This window comes from Lupinus angustifolius, chromosome LG04 (genome assembly GCF_001865875.1).
Source record: "Lupinus angustifolius cultivar Tanjil chromosome LG04, LupAngTanjil_v1.0, whole genome shotgun sequence".
NCBI lineage: Eukaryota > Viridiplantae > Streptophyta > Magnoliopsida > Fabales > Fabaceae > Lupinus > Lupinus angustifolius.
Window position 1 is genome coordinate 8,978,401 of NC_032012.1, and position 20,593 is coordinate 8,998,993.

Genomic DNA, 20,593 nt, shown 5'->3' on the forward strand with positions numbered 1-20,593 from the left:
ACTAAGATAGTACTTTCCTAGACATGCACTTTCACACTATTATACCTTTCCAGTAACAAGAACAATTCTTTTCTGGTGTGTAAGATTAGACAATGCTGCAAACACAGAGCATACTAAGAATTTTCTTTTAGATCGTACGACTTAGCATGCAAGAGCTCTGCAAGTTATGATACCAGTTTGTTGGAGCGGAAGACCCATGGAGAAAATATAATAGAGAAAATGACTCCGATAATTTAATGTGGTTCGGAAATTTGCCTACGTCCACAACTGAAGAGCAACAAATATTATTCCACTATGATAAAAGAGAACTACAAGTATTTCACTCACTTTCCAAAACCCAAGTACACACAATTAGAACAAGAGAACAAGAAGAGAGAATATGCACTAAGCTAAGTATTTGGTGTGTCTTACAATGTCATGGAACACTCCTATTTATAGCCAAAGCTCTTGAAGATTATGTGACCAAAGGGAAAAAAACATTAATGTTGGTTTCACCATAGCCACTTCCTTTTACTTGGCTAGAAATTCTCCCTTTCTTCATGATGACCTTTAGCCACTTCTTTTTTTTTTTGCTTGGCTCAAGAAAGTCTTTTCATCATCTTTTTCTTTTAGCCAATTTTCAATAAGATCCAGTAACTGATTACCACGTGTGAGTAATCAATTACTCTTTGTAAGAAATGTGTTTTTAAATTTGAAACTCAGCCAATACTTACTCAAACATATCAGTATGATTCCAAGTGTTTCATACCTCCTTGAATAGACCTTTGAACCCCTCTAAACTCTATATATAAAACAAACAAAAATCATTTTTACAACATCTTTTTCTTGGTAATCTATCACAAGTTTTTCGGAAAAAGTTTAAGAGAAACTATGTATTTTCATATTTTCTGAAAAAAAACAAGAGCCTAATTGATATTAACTTTAAAATGTTCTTTAAAAGGGTTCTGACATTATTATATTGGTTGTAGTAATCCTTAGTCATTCATTTAGTCTTCTTCTACTTTATCAATTCAAAGAATCACCATAAGTTTCAGTGAATGATTGTGTAAAAAGAAAGTGATGCATTTTTTGTCGGAATTAGTCTTAGTGTGAGGCTTGTAAGAAACTCAATTAAATTCTTGAATCAGGAAAAATGGGATTGGACGTAGTCTTCAGTTGAAGAAGGTAAACCACTATACATTTTGGTGTGAATATCTCTATCTTTGTCTCTTTTAATTTTCTTACACTACTATTCTATAATTTTGTACTTCTATTGAATGAATTGTCATAATATTGACCCTATTTATATGAAGATTCTATTATCATTAACGGACCTTCTAACTTTATAAAAGTAAACATATTGAAGTGGGGTTCGATGGATGGGGATCACTTGTCCCAGTTTTGTTCTATTTGGTGTTCTCATCCAACCAGAAAATCTTATTTGATTAAAAATAAAAATTATAATGATATGAACTAATATTTGTACACTATTCTATGAAATTTGATTGACTTGATACATGGAGAGAAGTAGGACATCTGATCCTTGTCCGGATTCCACATCCTAAGGGAGCATGTGAACAAAGGGAAGTTGTAAATGATCTAATGCCCAACTAACAAGCAGAAAGCTGATCTTTTTACTAAAGCATTGAAGACAAATAGATTTCAGTTTTTGAGGAAATGTACTCCTTAGGTAGTTGAGTTAAGAGGAATGTTCAGATTAATTCAAATTTACACTAAGTAAGTTTGTTAGTTACTAACATTTAAGACGATTAGTTGTTAGTTATCAATACCCTTTCTATATAAAGGATATGCAATAGTATTGTTTTTCCAACCAATCAAACAACTTGGCAATATCTTCATGGTTCCTTCGGCCTCATCATGCACTTATTTCTCCGGTGCTTGGGCTTTTTTTTCTGTTTGCGAACCAAGTCACGAATCACACCCAATTTGCAAAAATACCATGAATTGGTATGTACATTTCAGTCTGTGGTTCGTAGGGGATGGACAAATTCTGTGACGAACAACTCTCACTTAATCAATGAAGTGGTAAAATTTCCCAGTGAAATTTTCACAATAAACACTACCTAACAATGTTGTGTTAGGCTCCAAAATGTGTTGGGTACTTCTTATTAGAACAACTACATGGAAGTTGCTTACCTTTGTTGAGGAATTAAAGAATCGTATCTAAATAGATTTCAGTATTACAGTTAAATGAGTTAGTTGGAGGAATAGGGATCCTTTGTCCCACCAGATCCTTGTCTCCGTGTCCCTCTCCAATGAAGTATCACCAAATAATATAAAAATATTACTTTATATTTTTATAATTTTTTCTATAAATAAAAAACACATTTTGATTAGTTCGGGATCTTCATCCTTAGTTGGAGATGTTTGAAATATGTTATAATATGAAGTCTTATATTGCCTAACATTATAATAAAATAGAATATCAATGTTATATATTGGACTCAGGTCCTTTGTTATGATGTGCACCACATAAAAGCATCAAATAGAAACACTCCGTGGGTACTTGGGCCCATGGGTATGATAGAGTTTATAATCCTTATTCTCTAATAATATCTTGGTAGCCGTTCAGCGCTCCCGGGGATGTAAACGCAATTGGTCGAATCCTGTTACCAAATTCTCTTGTTTCTTCTCATCTATTTATTCTATGCCCTTTATTTGATTGCTTGTGGTCAACACTACACAACGATCGCTTCTGCTGCACCAACAATTGATATCAGAGCCAGATAATGACTAAAGAGGGTGAAGTCATAATGAGCAGACAAGGTGTGTCAAAGGTATTGTGCAAGTATAAAGTAGATGACTTGAAGAAGAAGAAAATATGGCAGAACTGTGGTGGGGCGATGTATGTGTTGATTCAAAATTCCAAAAGTTCATGTATTAGATTAGGATCAAGGTGAAGATAGGGACTCAGATGTTGAGTTTGACCTTGATATAGGTGTTAACAATATCTCTCTGAATGTTGAGAGAATGATCTCATTTGAGTGAATGATATTAATTGTTAGCATATCCACAAAAGTAGAGAGGCCCTGACCGAGTTTGATGTAGGGTGTATCATAGACATTGGCTTTAATGCAAGGTATAACACGAGTATTGTTAGAGATGCAGGGTGTGACGTGGACATTGACTTGGATGCAAGGATGTGACACATGCATTGGTTAGCATTGATGCAATGTGTGTGATGTGGTTATACTCCTTATGGTGGAGTATGATAGTTCTTTTGAACTATGATTGTCATACTAGACAATGATAGTAGCGGTTGAGGCTCTCCAAGGAATCTCCAAGGTCCAGTTTAACTGAGTATTGAAGATGATGATTGTTGGTGAACTTTTGTGTAGAGGTTTCATATATCGAAAGACTTCTTAGCAATAGGTGGCTAGGCAGCGTGTTCCATTTGATGGAGGTACGGGAAACTGCACTACAAGTTTGGAGTGCTAGACTTTAGTAATATTGTCAAGATTACTCAGAAGGTTTATGCTATAAGGGAGCAAACTCTTATATGGAAGAATTGTTAAAGAGAATTAGACATTGAGCAATGTGAAGTCATATATTCGTTAAGGTGAAGATTATTGTGTAGATTTCATAAGGAACGAGATATTTGTCTATTTCAATCCAGGTGAAGATTGTTGGAGATGTTTGAAATATATTATTATATGAAATCCCACATTGCCAAGTATTAGAATAAAATAGAATATCAATGTTATATATTGGACTCATGTTCCTTTTGATAATGTGCACCAGACAGAAACACCAAATAGAAATACTCCATGTGCATTTGGGTCCATGAGTTTGATAGGGTTTGTAATCTTTATTATCTAGTAATATATTGGTAGTCATTCAGTGCTTGCGGGGAAGTAGGTACAATTGGCCAATATCCATTACCAAATTCTCTTGTTTCTTTTCTTCTATTTATTCTATGTCATTTATTTGATTGTTTCTAGCCAACGCTGTGCAACACTCGCTTCCGTTGCACCAACAATACCAAGTATAAGATACTGTTTCATAACCAAATTAATAAAATCATTTATGCAGCTCTTTATTGTTACATGGATATAAAAGTGTTTAAAATTGTATAGAGTAAAAGCCTGTTTATGAGTGCAATTATGCAACAACCTTGTTCCTTACAAAGAGCTAAGATGCGTTCCCTAACATAGAGCACTGATGCATCATAATAATTTGAATTGCTTAGTTAAGAACTGTTGATAATTTAAGAAATGTTGGCTGATTTATTTCAGAAATAGAAAAGGGTGTGGTAAGTTCTGAGATTTATTTCAGTAATTTCTGCCAGTTGCAGAGGTACTGTAAAATTTAATTTGTTAATTTGTTTTTAGATAAGATGAAGTAGAAATGCACTTTTAGACATCATTTGGTTGGGGTGACACTTTTAGAAATGCACTTTTTAGATAAAATTTAATTATTAAGTATTTTTCTAACTGATCACAAATCCATGACATATGAAGTGATACACATTATTGTAAGACAGTAGATGTCTACCCGTAGATTTATAGGAGCCAATTAACTTTGTCGAGGGAAGTGTGGAGAATTTAGGGAAATACTTGAAGGAAGTTATTTTGTGTGAACAAACTTATTTTGTAATCTATCATATACTTTAAGATCTTTTTGAAAATAATTAAAAGAAGCTATTATGCCTAAAAAATCTTATATGATCTTAAAACTATTAAAATAGTTCTTTCAAAAATCAATATCTTAAGCCAACGTCTCCTACTTGTTATCTTTTTTCACAAGTTCCATTTTAGTTGCAAATATTATTGAATAACTTTATGTGGTTATTTAATGGACTAAGATAAAATGACTATGTTGTTTCCTAGTTAGTGGAAGCTTTGAGGGTGACTTATTCTCCTTAATATGATAATGATTCAATATAGCTATTCCCGGTGGGTATAATAGTCCAACATCAGTAATTAATGAATTTTTAGACATTGATGGTTGATATGACACTAGGGGTGTTCAAATCGTCCAAAACAAAAACCGCAAACCGATCCAAAGTAGACCGAAACCGCAAAAACCGAATCTATTTGGATCGTATTGGATTTATTTTTTAAGGACCGATCGGTCCAGTCCGGTCTTCGGTTTCACGTCTGGGATCCAGACCGATCCAGACCGGACCGATATTGTTAAGTGTATCTCCTAATTTTTACTAAAGTATTCGAGATAGGCAGTGGCATTGCAGAATCCCTAATTCCTCATTCATAAATCCTCAATTCCTCCATTGTGATGAGGAAAAGTAAGATGTCAGTGGAAATAATTTTTCCTCATTCCTCCAGAATCACTAGATAGATGTTGAATGTTCACTGCATAATCCTTAATTTTGTTTACTTTTTGTTGTTGTGTTGCTGTTTTTTTATATTGATTGGATCATGGAATTGTTAAAAATGATTGGATCATTAGACTACATTGATGTTTCTAATCTTACCACTAAAAGAATCAAACTTTTCTTCATTATTCTGGTTGTTACCTTGTTGGTGTTGTAGGCTGAAATAGAAGGGATTTATATGTTAATATCTAAAAAAAGACCGATCCAAACCGGACCGAAATCGCATATAATATTTGGACCGGATTGGATCGGACATCTTAATATAAATGGACCGGACCGGACCGCATACTAATTATGCATTTGGATCGGATGATTTTTTCCTTAAAAACCGATCCAAATGGACCGCGAACACCCCTAGTTGATAGTAAACTTCAAGATAGTTGGTTTGCTTTTCTTTTTATGCATGCATATCATGATATAGTTAGTAGTATCATATTAATTAAAAAAACATCAATAAATTTATAATTTTATTATTATTTGATTCTAAAATAAGATTAATATAAAAATACATATCATTATTATTTGACTCTAAAATAACTATAAATAATATGTTATGTTTCCTATTGTTGCTATTTTAATATTGCTATAATAACATTATATTGAAATATTAGAATCAACTAAACTCTACACAAAATGTATTCATAATGAGCATTGCCTAAAATTAAGATCATAAATAATTGAAACAAAATATAAATCAAATATGTATTATAATATATATAACTTTTTATATATTATGATTGCTTTTAATAGAATATAGGTAGAAGAATCAATTACATAATCATAATTAAATCAAAACAAAGATATTGTTTTTCAATAATTTTAATAAAATAAGAATATTGTTATGCTTATTTTAGATTGAGGTTGATTATTTTTTATAATATGGATTTGATGTTTTAATATTCTAAATTCCTATAATCATAAATAATGATTAAAATTGATTTTAATATCAATAATTTTACTCAATATTATGCCTTATTTTTTACGGATCCCATAGGTAAGCATATCTCTTATATTTTTAAATAGTTATCCTCATATTTTTGCAATTTTATAATTTCATCATTATGCATTAAAGTAAACCCATGTGAAAATATTTTTCAATGGGTTGTAAAAATAAAATTGTCTAAATCAATTCAACTAAATAAGATGAAAATTTGAAAATTCCAATAATGTATAAAATAAAGATAAAGATACTAATTAAAGAAAAACAAATTTATAATTTTGTATTATTATTGTCCTATAATGGTCAATGATACATTATGATTCATCCACTATAAATGAATCATAATTATACATATTGCTTTTCAACTACTCGTTTATATTTATTTATTTGATGAGTATCAAATTAATTAAGATATTTGACTATTTAATTTAATTAATCAATTGTCTATAATTCCATTTTTTTAACTTTTCCAATTATTTTAATTATTCTATTTCTTTAAGACATAAAAAATAGAATTGTTTAACTATTTTTATCAATATAATTTTAATAGTGTATTAAGTTTCTAATGTTAAAGTGATTGTGTACTATGCTCAATAAATCATATATATTATGGAATTAATGTGTTATATCATCATCTTATTGTATTTGACTATTTAAATAAATTGATAATTATGTATAATGTCATTTTATAATTGACCGGAAAATTTGAACTTTTCTATTTATTTATGACATTAAAAATAAAATTATTTAATTATTTCTTTATCAATATAATTATAATTGTGCATTAAGTTTTCAATGTTAAAGTATCTGTGTAATATGCTCAATTAATCACGTATGTTATGAAATTCAATTAATCTAGATAAATAATAGGTTAATAGTTCCAAATTTTAACAAATTATCAGGAAAACATTAATGAGTGTATATTACTCAATTAATATTCCGCAAATTTATTAGTTATAATTCTACAAATTTATATTTGTAATTGATCCATAAATTCAAACAAAATTTAAAATAAATGGAATTTAATATTAATATTCCACAAATTTATTATTTACAGTTCTACAAATTTATATTCATAATGAGCATTGCTTAAAATTAGAGAAGCATAAATAATTTAATCAAGATATAAATCAAATCAATTGATTATCACAATCAAATCAAATTGCATTAATATTTTGATCATTACATCCAATTAAAGATTAAAGAGAAATTAATCCAAAAACACAACAAAATATCGAATCACAGAATTAATTGTGGGGAACAATTATGTAGTCTTTAGATAATGGAATAAAAGACATTCAAAGGCAATCATGCCTAATGATTTTGGCTTCTAAATGTAATTACTAATTGATTAATTATGTATAATGTCATTTTTTAACTGATCGAAAAAATTTGAACTTTTATGTTTCTTTATGACATTAAAAATATAATTATTTAATTGTTTATTTATCAATAAAATTATAACTATGCATTAAGTTTCCAATGTTAAAGTAACCCTGTAATATGCTCAATTAATCACGGACGTTATGAAATTCATTGCAAGTTATAGGTTAACGATTCCAAATATAAATAAATTATCGGGAATGATGTAAAACATTAATGAATTCATATTACTAAATTAATATTCCATAAACTTATTAGTTATAATTCTACAAATTTATATTCCATTTTTGTAACTGGTCCATAAATTCAAACAAAATAGAATATAAATGGAATTAAATTGTCTTCATTAATTATGACTGATATGATGATCAAATTTCCTATGATTAATTTGATAAAATATACATGTTCAACAATTAAACATGCCAAATTATTTCTGATTAGAATAAAAAGATTAAAGATTATTCTTATTAAAATAAGGTTCACACATTCAAATAGTGAAAAAATTAAATTTGAATGAAAAAGGACAAACACATAATAAAATTAAAGACATTATTCTTCTACACTCAAATAGTGAATGTAACATCTAATCGTTATATTTCATGGTGTGAAGTTTCTCTTATGCAAATGTCGAAACAAAAAACATGGCCAATTTGTATTTCCTGCTTTAGAAAAATAACCACATAGGAAAAAAATTTTTTAACAAAAATCATGTGAGAAAAATGAAGTTTTTATTATAGAATGCCAAAAGAATGAATTTTTTTATAAAAGGCAAAAAATATATTATCTTGTGATACCTTATTGATGTAAGTGAGTAGAAGATTGAGGAAGTTGAAATTTTTTACCTCTGAGGATAAAGAATATTGTAAGAGTAAAATAATATAAATGCATAAATTGATATAATAAACAAATTATACCTACAAACAAAGTAAAAAATGGAAATGACATAAAATCATACTTGTGACTTGGTTTGACAGTTGGAAATCATAAATTTGTTTAACAAAAAATGAAAAAAAATGAGAAATAGTTATGAAAAACATAGTTAAGACAAATATATTCTTACAATTATTACAAATACTACTAAGTAGTAAGTAATTAGAGTGCACAAATTTAGTTATGAGAAAGATGAAGTAAAAATAAAAAAAAAAACATAAAATCATACACGAGTTGGTAAAAATGACAGATTTGTGAAACAAAAATTGAAAAAAAGAAATAAATAATTACGAGAATAATGAAGTAAAAATGAAGAAAAAAATACTTACAAGTAGTAACTAACAATATGTTTACATATACTAATAGAATGCACGAATTAAGTTAGGAGAATGATGAAGTAAAAATGAAAAGAGCATAAAATCATATTTGTGAGTTGCTTTAACATTTGAAAAGGAAGAAGTAATAAATGAAAATAATATAAAATGATACTTTTGAGTTGGTTTAGGTTGAAGAAGAAGATTTGTTGAACAAAATTTGGAAAAAATGAGAAATAATTTGAGTAAAGAGAATGTGAAGAAGATATTTTCAAGAATTTTAAAGTTACTTGTGAAAGATGTCATCTTCTTTAGACACTTATCACAAATGAAGAGTGTATAGTTCAAGAATTTCAACAACTTATCAATTTTACAAAAAAAACCCTCTACTTCGTATACTTATCACAAAAGAAGAATGTCTAATTTTGTAATTCCAACAACCTTCAAATTGGCAAAAATATCATTTTCTTTGTACACTTGTCACAAATGTAGAGTATGTACTTCAGTATTTTTAATAGTTATTTCTTTTCTTATATAGATAGTAGATGACATTACAATGTGAAAATATGTAAAAATAAAAAAGCTGAAAGTTTATAAATGGAATAAAATATTTGTAAGGATATTGTCTAATAAGTAGAACCTCAAATATTACGTCATCAAAATAATTAAAATAAGTAATTTTTTGGTATCCTTTCGGAATGTGTGATTGTCCTCTTAGCAAGTGTTTATCTTAATCGGATAAAAATTTAATTAGTTGTATTATCTAGAGTTTTTCTCATTCTAGTGGGGTATTAAGCATGTAGCTTTCCTTTAGTTCTAAAGAAAAAGAAGATGGAGGGAGAGAAGTAGTATAGAAAGTGAGATTTTCATCCCTTTGATTGAGAAAAGAAAAGATGTGGAGAGAGTAAAAATGATGTGGTGCCCAAAAAAATCTATTCTCACCGAATTTGAGGAGAGTTGAGGGAAGAAAGTTGGATTGTATGAAATGACAAATTAGTCCTTTGAAAACCATGCATTTTTAGCAAATATTATTTTTTATTCTAAGGGTATTTTTTTATTTTAAAGCATATATCATTTCTCTCTTCTCACTTTTTATTCAACCAAATAGAAGAGAGAAAGAAGAAAGTATCAATTTCTATTCTCTTTCTCTTTCCTTTTTCTCATACCAAACAATATAGAAATTCAACCACTTTCCCACTTCTTTCTTTCTCTTTATTATCTCTCTCATATATTTCTTTTCTTCTTACTTTCTTTCATCAACCAAATAAAGCATGTAGTATTTATTCTCTTGCTCAGCTTGGGGTATTTGTTTGCCTCTTAGTATGGTCATACTTGAAATGGTAAATCATGATTTATTAAGAGTAAGAACATGGATAGGAAGTTGTAGGACGGATATGTAGGCCTAGTATCAATGGTGTGAGTTGAGTTTTGGAAGGGAAAAAAAGAAAATGAAATGATTTATAGTCATCCCAAAAGTATATTCTATGACACTCAAGTTTTTCGTTTTCTTTCCTTAACCTCACAAAAGTCAACTCATAAACCTATCCTAAAATTTTATGGTTAGAATTTTATTGCACATATGAGAAATAGGCCGGAGAAAATTGATGGTTCAATTTCTGAGTACAAGTTTAGAAAGAAAATGAAAATTAGGGCAAGAAATTTAGTAATTGTACAAAAACATAATGTAATGCTACTTAATTAACAAATTTGGTTTGTTTTATTGGCTCACTTCCTATTGTTAGCAACAATATCAGCCAAATTCACAACCCTTTGGGAGTAACCCCACTCATTATCATACCATGCAATCACTTTCACCATGTTATCTCCCATACCATTGTCAATGATGAGTCAACAATTGAAGACACATCCGTGTACCTAAAATCTACTGACATAAGTGGCTCATCACAAAATGTGAGGATACCATTCAACTCGTTCTTTGCACTTTCTCTGAAAGTTGCGTTCACTTCCTCTGAAAAAGTTTTCTTTGTTACTTGCACAACAAGGTACATCATTGAAACATTCGGCGTTGGCACGCGGAGTGCAATGCCATTGAGCTTGCCTTTGAGGGATGGGAGGACTAGGGCCACATCCTTGGCTTGAGGTTGGGATAATGTTAAGAGCTGCGGCCTTAGCACACATGAGGTCACGATGGCTAGCATCAAGAAGCCTTTGTCACCAGTGTAGGAGTGGGTGGTTGTCATGGTACCCTTGATAATACTTGTCATGGAACATGAGTTTACATTGGTGAAGTAGAGAAGATGAGTTTTGATTTTTTTTTTGGTGATAGATGACTTTTGAAGTTTGATCATGTTAAAAGTTGGTCATAGAAAATGTGAATGTCATTTTAAAGTTGGGAGATTTTGGACATAACATGAAAATTATAGTATCACTTATCTAATCATTATGCTATCCCACTTGGCCACTTATATTGCTACAAAGGTTAAGAAACTCGTTGAGAAATATAGGTTAGAAGTATTCAAACCAGTGATTCAAATTATGGATCGTATCACGTGATGCAGCCATAATATTGTGGTTGTCGTGACCACTATAAACGCATCATACCGCAATATAATGTGACATTGAATCATAATGATGTCATCACATCGGGCTGTAGCGCAACTTCATTTGAGCCATATCAAACTGTATCAAATTCAAAAATATTTTTTTTATTCCAAAATAATTCACACTGCAACAATTTCCCCAAACTTAAGACTTTGTTTGTCCCCAAACAAAGATAAAATAACAACTACTTGGCTTTAGAAAAATTAATGTTGGACAAGATCAAAACTATGCATTATTTCAAAGTTTCATGAGATGTGATTTTGACTCATAATGCTTCAAACTAAGAATGAACACTTCTTTTCAAAAATTCATTTAGCACTTCACTTATAAAAAAAATGTTATCAATCAAAGGATGCATTTTCAGACTAGGTTCAAGAATGGAACGAAATGAGTAAGTGTTTCACTCATAACTCAACTTGTTTGGTGCGTAAGAATTTAATTTTGTTTTTCCTTCTCAACACTTACATTGATTGCACAAACTTTTCAAGGATCACTAAGGTCTTCCTTAGGTTGTAATGAGGCTTGGCTATCAAAGAAAATTGGTTTTTCAAGATTTTCAAAATTCTTCCAAAGTTAAAAGAGAGCAAAATGATTTATCTTTTTAAATACCTACTCGTTTTCATCTTTTCACCTTTTTTCTTGTTCCTCCTTTCCTCATTCTTTTCCTTGACCTTTTTGTGTAACTTTTCTTGATTTTTCTCAATCTCTCTTTACTCCTTTTTGTTTTGGAGTATTTCTTTACTTTTTTTATTTATAAAGAGATTGAGAATTTTTCTTTTGAACACTTTTTTACATGGCCAACCATTCCCCCCAACTTAATTTTTTTCCATCAACCTTATTTTTGAAAAATACTCCCTTTTTACTTGATAAAAGTACAGGAGATTTTCAGTTTTTTTCATATTAGGTTCAAGGGTTGTGTCTGATAAAAATAATTTTTCTTTTTAAGGCTCAAATGGGTTAACAAAGGATGTTCCTATTTTTGGTAGGTCATTTTTGGTCAAGTGACTTATTCTCTTTGAAATAACTTGCCTTGATCATTTCCTATCAAATTGTGTGCAACCGAGTAAAGAAAGATTCAAACAAAAGGAATTGTGCAAAACCAAAAAGTTTCTCACTAAGCTCACATAGTTTTTTGTGTTTGGATTACACTCCCTCACATGGTAGATGTATGTACAATTCTTTGATTTTCAAAGAAATTCACAAGTTCATGATAAATAATTTTCCAAAAAGTTTCCATTTTATCAAAGTTATGATGACATTATGAATTTTCACAAAAAAATTTAGATTTTCATCTCATGTTGCTCATCGAAGCTTGTTAATTCACAAAGTTAGAGATCTTGTTAAAAAATTTTTAAGCCAAGTTATGTTATTTACCAAGTTTAGTTTCAAAATTTCACTTTTTAAATAAAATATCAGAAAGAGACTAAAGTAAACACACAACTAAAATTTAAACACACTAAAAAAAATTAAAGCAAGTAAGCACAATAAAAAATTCAAAAGCAATCAACACACATAATTTTTTTTTAAAAAGCACACAAAAATGAATTTATTTCAAAATGTTATACACACTCCCCCCAACTTAAGTTCTTGACTTGTTCTCAAGTCAATTTAAAATACTTTAAGGAAGTTTGTGTAACATTTTGAAAGAATGAAAAATAAAATAAAAAACTAACCAACATTTTAGGAGAATTCAAAATTTAATTGTCATTTACTATCCTCTCCAAGATAGTGGTGCCTACAAAATCAACTCCTCATTCTTTTTTGTTGTTTGTTTTTGGATTTGTTTTCCTGTAAATTATTAGAACTTGCAATTTTGTTTTTCATGAGGTTAATCTAACAATTTATATGAGTTCTCAATGTCTAAAACATTATGTTCGTGAATAAAATTTGATTGACGAAAATTCCAATTAAACAACATGTATTTTTCATGAAAATGATGTTTATAGTAAAACTTTATGCATTTTTAAGTCTAATTGATTAAAGGAAATCCAAATAGAATTTTATGGAAATCCAACAACAAGATATCAATTCAAACAACCACAAATCAATTCATTCAGAAGTTATGAGTTTCTTTTGTTAAATGATAGACCAAACAACAATGTAGTAAACCAAATAACACGCATTTTAGGAGTTCGCAAGTTTGAAAAAAATTAATTTTTGGCATAAATTTATAGCAAGCATGCTCTTATTTTAAAAATTTTATTTCACAACTTTAAAAATCATCAACTTAAGCATGTTTATGGAGATATAGGTTCAAGTATAAAAAAATAAAATATGTGCATAAAAAAATGCATGGTAAATACTTAACCTTTAAGGATTAAAGTAGCCTCCCTTTTTGGATTTTTGAAGAGTGGTTTTCTTCTTTCTTTGAAAAGTCCAGCCACTAATCCTTGTTGATTTCAATCTCCTTTATGTTGTTCTTTTGAAAAAGTTGATAGGAGTATCTCCTCATCACCTAAAAAATTTATAACAACAATAAAGGTTTCTTAACTAGTGGGTTTTCAGTCCACTAGTTCTAACTTTTGCTTTCTTTTTGGATTTGTAATTTTTTAAATGTACAAAACAGAAAAATAAATTAAGGATGTACAAAACAGAAAAAAAATATACAAAGAGAGAATAAAATTGTATTTACCATTACTAATGTTAAATATAAGTATGAATTTCAATTATAAATCAATTCCTTGACAACGACGCCAATTTGTTGAAAGACTTTTTATTGAGGAGTTCCCCCATCAACAAATGGTCAATTTGTTGAAAGAAGATTTTCTCCCCAAAAGCAAGTTTATTTTATTTATTTAGAGTGTTGAGTGTGAACAATTTATTTAATTAGTGACTTTATTTGTTTACTCCCTTTTCGGGATCCTTTTAACCATACCATAAAGGCCAGTCTCATTTTATTAAGTTAACCATACCATTTCTTACGAAAGGTTGATATCAAAGAATAATAAAATGAATAAAAGAATAAAGTTAGCAGTTAATTGTACCATTTCTTTCAAAGGGTTGGTATAAAGAATAAAAGAATAAAGCAATAAATAAATGTTAGTTGCGTAAAAGTAAATGTTAGTTGCGGAAAATAAATGACATAAAGTAAATGTTAGTTGTGAAAATTAAATGATAGATAGTAAATGTTAGTTGCGGAAATTAAATGACAGAAAGTAAATGTTAGCGTTAGATTTATTATTCATCAGTCTTTTATTGTCAAGTAACCCATTGATTGAATTTCACTTTTTGTATGTTATTCCTATGTACAAAGTTACAAACCATGAATTGGTTTGTACTTATATTTTTAGGAATTCTTTTATCAACAAATAAAATTTATAAGTTACCACTTTACTATATTACACTTGCATCTCTTTCAAGATTCAATTGTAGTATAGTATAGGGTTATGTCGAACCACAAGGAATTGCCTAATATAAATATACTCATACTTTATATCTTTTATCAAAAGTAAAAAGTAGTAAATAAAGTTGTTTTTGTGATTTTATGAATTGATAAACATGAAAAAGTAAAGAAACTAAGTATTTACAAATTCAAGAGGAGAATATGGTTAGAATAATGGAATAATTTCTTGAACAATATCAACATGAGAATTTATGCAAGTTATCTGTTATACTTTGGTTAAACCATACACCATGTCGTAACCTTCCATCTAGTGTCCTAGCATGGAAAAGATGATTTTCAAACCTTGCATAATACACTAAATAATAATTAACCGTCACTCGTCGGAGTAGGTTGTCACACCCTACTTCAGGCTCCATTAACATTATTTAGCCTTGAATACAAGTTGCTTAAAATAGATGTTTTGATATGGAAGTGAAGTAAGGTGTAGGTTATACTTTTTAGTTCACTTGTCAACACTTTAAGAAGAAACATGTTTTGGATCTTTAAATCAAGTTTTAGGTGATCAATCTAAAACTTCATTAAGAACTTCTTAAAGAATCAATATAACCAAAATAATAACTTATATAAATGAAGAAGAAGATAAAAGTACAAGAACTTACACCATAGTCCAACTTTTTGGAGTATTAGCCATCCATGCAAAGATTATATGCTTATGGTTTCAAATGAGGTTACAAAATCATGTTTTTACCCTTCATTTTCCCACTTTATTCCCACTGAATTTCTGTGAAATAAAAGCCGAAAAACAGCCTAAGAAAGAGTCGAACTGAAAATAAGAACAAAATGGTATGTACAATGATGAAAAAGTGAGGAAATGAGTGTGCCTTTTATAGGCAATAGGAGGACCGCCTGGCCCCCTTTCCAGGCTGCCCAACACCCTGGTCAGGCAGTTTGGCACACCCAAAGCTGGTGGGTCAGCAGTTTGTCACACCTTGGCCAACTAGTTTGGACAACCTATTGTGGGCTGTCAACAGTTTGTCACACCTTGGCCAACTAGCTTGGACAACCTATTGTGGGCTATGTTACATGCATGTTGACACCTCCTACTTGGATGTTTAGAACATATGTCATGCATGAGGTCATGCGCTTGGTCTTCAAGTAATGAATAGGCAAGTTGCTTGATGAGTTGGCCAAGCTTTCTTCATGGCTAATTTTTCTGACCTGCTTGGGCGCCTGGCCCCTTATGCCCCACACCTGGCTGCCTGGTTCCTTCATGGTGAAGGAACCTACCTTTCTTCAATCTGAAGCAACCTTTGTTCCTTGGTTCTTTAGTTGATTTTAGTTGGTTAATTGGCTCTTTGAGCATGATTTCTTCAAGTCTAGGCAAGCTTTTAAGTTGTGCTTTGCTTTGCATACCTAGTTTGGGTTTCTTCAAGGTAAGGAAATGTACATTTCTTCAAGCGTAAGTCATATTTTTGGTCACAAGCTAAGCACACAGCATGCCATGCTCAGCTTGTTTGTTTTGAGAATTTCTTTTTGAGTTCTTGGCTTGTGATTTGGCATGAATTCTTGGTCATCTTTTGGATTTATTCTTTTTACTCAATTTCCTACAAATTTCAAGGAAAACTTGGATAAGAGGTGATAAAAATATATATTATTTAAGACACACAAAACTTATCTAAAATGTCTTTAATTAAGTTGGTTTTCACATTTTTTCATAGGATAAGTGTCGTGAAAAGTGTATGAAAATTAGGTATTTTTGGTACTTATCAATGGTCACAATCCACGTTGCAACGATTGCAATGACCACAATCACAATCAACACAATCGTGATCATAACTGTAATTTAAAACAATGATCAAAACAAACCAATATTAGAAACACACTCTTCATCATTTGGTTAGGATCATGTGGGATCCACTTAATAGAGAGTGGACAAATGTAATCAAAAGTGTTGAAGAGAGTTCTAAAAGAATGATTGCTACCAGGTTTGCTCCACAAATATCTGAGGAATATCTCATCATACATATTTAATAATCAATTGGCAACTATTTTGAAGTATGGTGATTCGTAGTTATTAACTCTTACTTGTGTTAAGATTTCATCTCAAAACCAATTGGTTATTAGAGGAATAACCCAACAAATATTTGAATCGTGCCTAAGAGAATTAGGTAGACAATGTGTGACTTAATTCCCACCATGCCCCTCCACATAAGCTTATCGGACCAGACCAATAATTACCTTTGACCCTTGATTAAAAGCATCTTTAACCTATGAGGCAGATGAAGTCATTTTTTTAAGACACATTCTTCAATAATTCTATAAAAACTTTACAAAGAATGTGGTGACAAGGTAAATTACCGAATTTATGATCAAGAACTTTGACAAAGGGGGCAAGACATTTAGTAGTTCAAGAAGCATTGTTGATGATTGGTTCATCTGGGTTGTAAGCATAAACATTGACACCAACCACATAGCTTGGTATGTCTCCTCTTTCAGGGGCTGGGATAAACACTTTCTTAGCACCTACTTGAATGTGCTTCCTCGCACCTTCTCTGTGCACAAACACTATGGTTCCTTAGATCAGCAAGTCGATTTCCAAGTCCCTACAACACAAGAACACACATTCATGCATATAAGTTCTCTTCTCTATTTTCGGGATTCTTGTAAGTATAGCAAATTAAGGTAGCATTTGGCGCATAGACAAAACAATACTAAATAAGATGTTTTGTTTTATTCTCTTTGGTTCCACCTCTTTTAGTGGAATTGAAATGCACTATTGTTTTAACTTCATGTTATCTTCTGTTCAATGGACATGATTTATCATAGAGTATTATGGCGTTGTTCAAGCCATACAACAAACTTCATATAGTGGGATAAAGACTTGATCATTATTGTTGTCGTTATGTTATGTTGAACTCATAAAACACAACAAATGGTTCTATTCAACTCTTGAAACACAACAAACATAATGTAGAACACATATGTTCTGTTACGTTCTATTCCAACATGTCTGTCAAATGCTACTTAAGATTACGACGAAGCTTACTTCTAGGGTAGGTTGGCATGGTTGTGGTCGGAAACAACTTTGATGACCTTTCCATCAACCAAGATACCATTATCACCAACATGCTTGACATCAACATCAAAGATTCCAAGGGTGGAGTCATACTTGAGAAGGTGGTAGGCCTGCTTGACACCACCAATGTCATTGATGGCAATGACATCCAAGGGAGAATCCTCACGACCATGCCAACACCATAAAAAGTTCCTTCCAATTCGACCAAAATTGTTGATAACCACCTTTAATTTTGCTTCTACTACACCTTTCTTGTATTCTCTCTTGCTTCCAACCTTGATAAGGTGGATAGGGTAATTGTCCCCAATGGTGTTTCATTCCCTATCCTGGACCAATTACATATTGTCATATGAATAAAGCCAAAATTTTAAAAACAAAAAGTAACACTCTGATTGGCTCGAGACAAGGAATGAGACACAAATCGGAACAAGTGATCTAATTGGACAAGGGTGAAACCCCTTATTAAAAACGTGTACATAAGAAGGAATGGGTTGGGTAGTTTTCTGTTATGAGCATTTAGTTAATTGGAGGCAAATCTATAAATAGAAGTAGTTATTGTAAATTTAGAGAAATGAAGGAGGTTATTGATTTGCAAATTTGTGAACCCTAGGCTCTATTCCAATTGCTGTAATCTTCCAATTGAAATTTTACATTCATAATAAAGAACAGTTAAGATCACATTGATCTTGAATCATCACTTTTTTCTACCTATATTCTATTTCTAAAAATACCAGTTCTAATACTAGTATCAGAGCACCATCTCGGTGCCCTGAAAACACAATTCTGCTATGCATTGCCGAAAACCCATTTGAGCAGTTGCTGGCTATGAAGCAAATGGGGTCTGTGGTGGACTATGTCGAGAAGTTTGAAAAGTATGTGGGCCCTTAAAGAAATTGACCCCGAGTTTGTCAAGGAGATTTTCTTGACTGGTCTCAAGGAGGAGGTGAGAGTTGAAGTCAGGATTTATGAGCATCCAAAACTATCTGAGGTAATTTAGAAATCTATTATGATAGAAGAAAACAATTTGGTTTTACAAAAGAAACAAAATCCGAACAATTCTCCTAAAACTGCTAGTAACACCAGAAACAATTATCATAGTAGGTGTATTACTTTAGAAGCCAAATCTTGGGGGTAGAAGAAGTCTGATCAAACATCAATGGATAGTGTTTCTGTAAATACATGATGAGTAGATAGCACCAAGAGTAGAGGAGGGGTGTTCAAACATTTAACTAGGGCAAAGTTAAGGGAGAAAGGGAGATAGGTTTATGCTTCAGGTGTGATGAACCTCATAGCAGGGAGCATAAATGTAAGACTGGGCATTTTAGGATGCTTCTGTTAGAGGAGGAGGAGGGTGAAGAGGAAGAAGATGTGGGGGAAACCATGTTGTCTAATATGTAGTCTTTGCAACTGTCTTTATGTGCCATGACATGGCTAACTTCTTCTAATTAACGGAAGGTAGTTTGAAGTTTGGAGGGAAAGAATGTGGTAATCCTCGTAGATTGTGGAGTATCTCACAATTTCATTTCTTCTCAGCTGGTGGACAACCTACACTTACATTTGCAATCTACTCCTAGATATATTGTGGAAGTGGGGGATGGGCATAAGATATAGTGCCAAGGCAAGTATGAAGCTTTGAAATTGTTGTTGTAGGGTTTAGAAGTGGTCCAAGAATTCTACTTTTTTGAACTTATATGGGTGGATGTGGTTTTGGGCTTGGAATGGTTGGCTAGCTTGGGAGAGGTTAAGGCAGATTTTGGCAACTTTGAGTTGACTTTGAGGAATGATAAGTGTGAAATTATGATACATTTGTATTACATTTAACTTGCATTTTAGGACATAATTAGGACTTTAGGATTGTTTCTAGCTTTTATTTCTCTTTGTTCGGGTTGAGCAGGTGTTTTTAGCTATGTTGTGCAGTTTGGATGGATTAAAACAAAAAAGAGTAGAGATTGGGTGCAAGAAGATTGAATTCAATGTTGAGGCTATGTGAAGACCAATTGAAGGGCCAAAAGAAGTCATAGATGTTATATTATATTCCCACTTTTTAGATTTTTTTTGTTGGGTTTGGCCCAATATTTTGTAATTAGGATAAATAAGGGTTCTCCCTAAAGGATTTTACACTTTTTTTACATTACAATTCTCTAATTTAGAATTTGGGATTCTCTTCAACATCATGAGTGAGTAATTCCCTTTTATTCTAGGACTGGGGCTATTGATAAGTGCCAAAAGTATACTTTTCACCATCATTTTATGGCACTTACCCTATGCAAATTGTAGAAAACCAACTTAAACTAACACTTTTTAGGTGAATTTTGCATGATTAAATAAATTGGTTCTTTATTAATTCTTGTCCAAGTTTTCTTTGAGTTTTGTAGGAAATTGAATATTAAGAATAAATTCAAAGATGGATTAAGAATTTAAGCCAAAATTCAAGACAAAAACTCAAAATGAATTGCTAAAAGTAATCAAGTTAAAGCATGGCATGATATGTGCTTAATTTGGTTACTTAGCCTTGAAGAAAGGTAGCTTACTTCGTCTTGAAGAAACCTATGTTAAGGTAGGCCAAGCAACTTGCAAAAATCAAATGCTTACCTTAACTTAAAGAAAACAGCCCAAAAGTGCCAAGCAACCAACAAAAATCAAGTAACAAACCAAAGGAAAAAAGGTTGCTTCACCATGAAGAAATCAAGCACAAAGCTGTCCAACCAAG

At 31.1% G+C, this 20,593-nt stretch overlaps 1 pseudogene; it reads right to left on the bottom strand.

Annotated features, from left to right (window-relative positions):
• On the bottom strand, positions 10,496-18,677 carry LOC109344607 (annotated as a pseudogene).